Source organism: Chanodichthys erythropterus, chromosome 11 (genome assembly GCF_024489055.1).
Source record: "Chanodichthys erythropterus isolate Z2021 chromosome 11, ASM2448905v1, whole genome shotgun sequence".
NCBI classification, from domain to species: domain Eukaryota; kingdom Metazoa; phylum Chordata; class Actinopteri; order Cypriniformes; family Xenocyprididae; genus Chanodichthys; species Chanodichthys erythropterus.
Genome location: NC_090231.1, coordinates 30,361,764 through 30,365,177, shown reverse-complemented (window position 1 = coordinate 30,365,177; position 3,414 = coordinate 30,361,764).

The window sequence follows — 3,414 nt, the reverse complement described above, 5'->3', positions numbered from 1 at the left end:
TCACCTGACTAGTGGGAGACGGTCCTGGAGATATGGCGACCTGGAGCTGACGTAAACGGTTCTTTCGGGGGACGATGCTCGCATCGCTCCCTTCCCCGGAGGAGGGCCGGGTGGAGAATTGGTCTGTTCCGCCGCTGGCTCTCCGGAGCCAGCGGTACCCACTGATCCTCTACGTCCCAAGAGTGTGGCTGGCGGTGTGCAGTGCCCCGCGTTGCTACTCCCAGCCCCCTCTCACCTCGCCAGCAGGTGTCAGTGTGTTGGTGCAGGCCTCGCCCGTGTGCCGTCTCCCATACGCACTGTTACCTCGCAGAGTCTGATCACACTCTGGGCCGCTACCATGCCGCCCGAGTCGGGTCCCCGTACTCTGGTTCGCTGCCCCACCCCCGGTACATCTGTGGTGCGTTTGGTTCTGCTGGCTCGGTGTCTGGAGGCCTGGTTAGTGCCCCCAGCCCGTTCCGCTGGCTCATTCGTACTATCAGACTTGGCTATGCGATTCAGTTCGCCCGGTGTCCTCCGGCGTCCAGGGGTGTCCACTTCACTTGGGTGTCGTTGGACATTGCACCTGTTCTCCGAGTGGAGATTGCTGTCCTCCTGGCGAGGGATACAATCGAGCCGGTCCCTCCTGTAAGGTAACCTTAGCCTTACGTCATTTATTAGCTCAATTTAATTGTTACAGGGAATAAGAATCGAATCAACTGTAAATGATTCACTGTAAATGATTCAGAATTAATATTTAACACTTCATCAATTATTCGTCCAGCGACAAAATTGAGGTTAGAGTATTTTACCAATTCTGGATAAAATATTATTCTGTGGTCAACAGTAACAATATTTTATTATGATTATTGTTATTATAATTATTATAATATTATAAGCAAGAGGTAACTTGATCTTAAGTTTAAGGCAGTAATTTGACACACAATACAAAAAACTCGTATATGTGAAAATCAAAACAAGATTTATGGACTACTTCTAATGATTACAGGAAACTAAGGCTAAACACACACACACACACATACATACATGCACACACATTCGCGGAGTTGATGAGTTATGAAAAGTCCCAAGTTCAGTGCTAACTCATAACCTGAGGAAAATCACAAAAGCAAAGCTTTGGCTTGATTCTTTAGGTTTAAAGGAGTTTCACCAGTTTCCAGCAAGAGAGAGAGAAGTTTGCTTGTACCTGCGTTTGCTCTGACAGCTGAGGTAATCGGGTTGTTTCGTGACTCGTGTACAGCGGAATCCCGTTCTGGATTGGCTGTCTTTCAGGTGACGTCTTCTCGGGAAAGCCCTGTGGGTTGCGCGGAAGCTTTGAAGGATGCTGCTGGCTGGTGAAGCTGTTCTGATCTGAGCGTCTGGCTTGAGCGGCTCTCTTCTTGGGAGACTTTGGTCAGATATTTCACCGAGGGTTGTGGAGTCTGAATGTGACGGCTGTTGATCAGCGGCGTGGCTCGTAGTTGAAATCGGCGGCTGTTAGATGGAAAATCAGCCCCGATAAAGGATCTTCTCAACTTCTTCTGTTCAGCATGACCCAAGCAACTTCTCAGCCGTGGTCAAAGTATTTCTGACCGACTTTTGACTTCCAGCTTCTGACTCTGACTTTACTTCATATTTCTCAACTGCCTGTCAGCTTGTTCGGACAGCATAGTTTTAAAGGAGCAATTCTGGCTCCATCTTTCAGATGCGATCCTCCAATGAGACGTTGCTACGGAGATTAGACACGCTTCGTCTATTGTCTATTGATCACATCGCGTGATATCTGCAGAAAATTCTCCTGTTTTATTAACAACTTTATAAAGTTTCTTAATATTTTCCTGATACTGAATTTCAATGTTTCATTCACACAGAATTACAGAGAATTATAACTTCTGCATTTAGAGCTCAAACACGACACACTTCTTACACACATATTACTAGACTGACCTAATTAAAACAATGATTATAAGAGAAAGATGCATACAGGACTATAAACATACAAAGCATTGACTCCAACATATTAGTAATCACATCATAGCAAATGTTATTCTGGATATAGTTAATACTTTAAGTAATCGACAATTGTCCCTTTTGAGATTCAAGATTGAGTCCTTCAGCATAGTTTAAACTCTGACCGGAGTCATGGGTGACCGGGTCACGATGGACGGTCACACAAGGGAGGTATTGATAGGACAGATTTGTCTTTAAATCCATTGATGGGTGTTTTCCTGTTCCGTCCGATAATACAAGAGGGTTTTGTGAGAGAATCAATAGATTTAATGTGACCAGACCCACGTGATGGGTTCTGATTAGTTTATTGCTGATGAGCAAAGAAGTCCTTTAGACAGAGTCCTTTGTTAAAAGAAGTCACGTCATCATTTCTGTAAAAGCTAGGTTTTTCCTGTCAGGAAATGGATCTTTTGGACAAAATGAAGCTTTGTTCAATCATGCCTCTGGCTGATAAAGCCATTTGGTAACGTCTGTCGAACGGGTCCCTACACTCCAGCCGATTTGAAGTCAGGTTCAGCCCTACTTCATTGTACCCTAAAGGGCGGTGGGCTATGGCCAATCCTGGATCTGCGCGTCTTGAACCGGTACCTTCAGGCTGCCGTTTAAGGTGCTCATGCAGAAGCGCATTTTCGAGTGCGTCCGTCCCGGGGTTTGGTTTGCAGCATTCGACCTGAAGGATGCATACTTTCATGTCTCGATTCTGCGCTCGGGTCGAGCATGTCAGTACAAACTCCTACCCTTTGGGCTGGCCCTGTCGCTCCACGCCTTACATGGTTGCGGAAGTGGCCATTGTTCCCCTCAAGGAACAGGGCGTTCGCATTCTCGACTGCCTCGACGACTGGTTGTTCCTGGCCAGCTCGCGAAGCAGTTGTGCGTACACAGGGAGATGGTTTAGCTCACCTCAGCCTGTTGGGTCTTTGGGTCAGCTGGGACAAGAGCAAACTCGACCCCGGGCAGTGGATCTCTTTTCTCAGTCTCGAGCTAGACTCGGTCGCCCGGATTGTGCGCCTCTCTGAGGAGCGCGTCCAGCCGGTGTTGAACTGCCTGAGTTCGCTCAAGCGCAGGACGGCGGCCCCACTGAAAGACTTCAGAGGCTCCTGGGCATGTGGCATCTGCAGCCGCGTTCACGCCGCTCAGGTTGCTCCATATGAGGCCGCTTCAACACCGGCTCCGCGACTGGGTCCCGAGATGGCAGTGGCAGCGCAGCACGCTCAGTGTCCTCGTGACACGGAGCTGCCGCCCTACCCTCATCCGGTGGTCGGACCCTTTGTTCCTGTGGGCGGGAGTGCCCCTTGGACGCTGTGGTCCACATAGATGCCTCTACCACCGGATGGGGGGCCATGTACAACGGGCATGCGGTTTCGGGTCTTGGACGGGGCCTCGACTGCATTGGCATATCAATTGCCTCGAGTTGCTAGCAGTATGTCT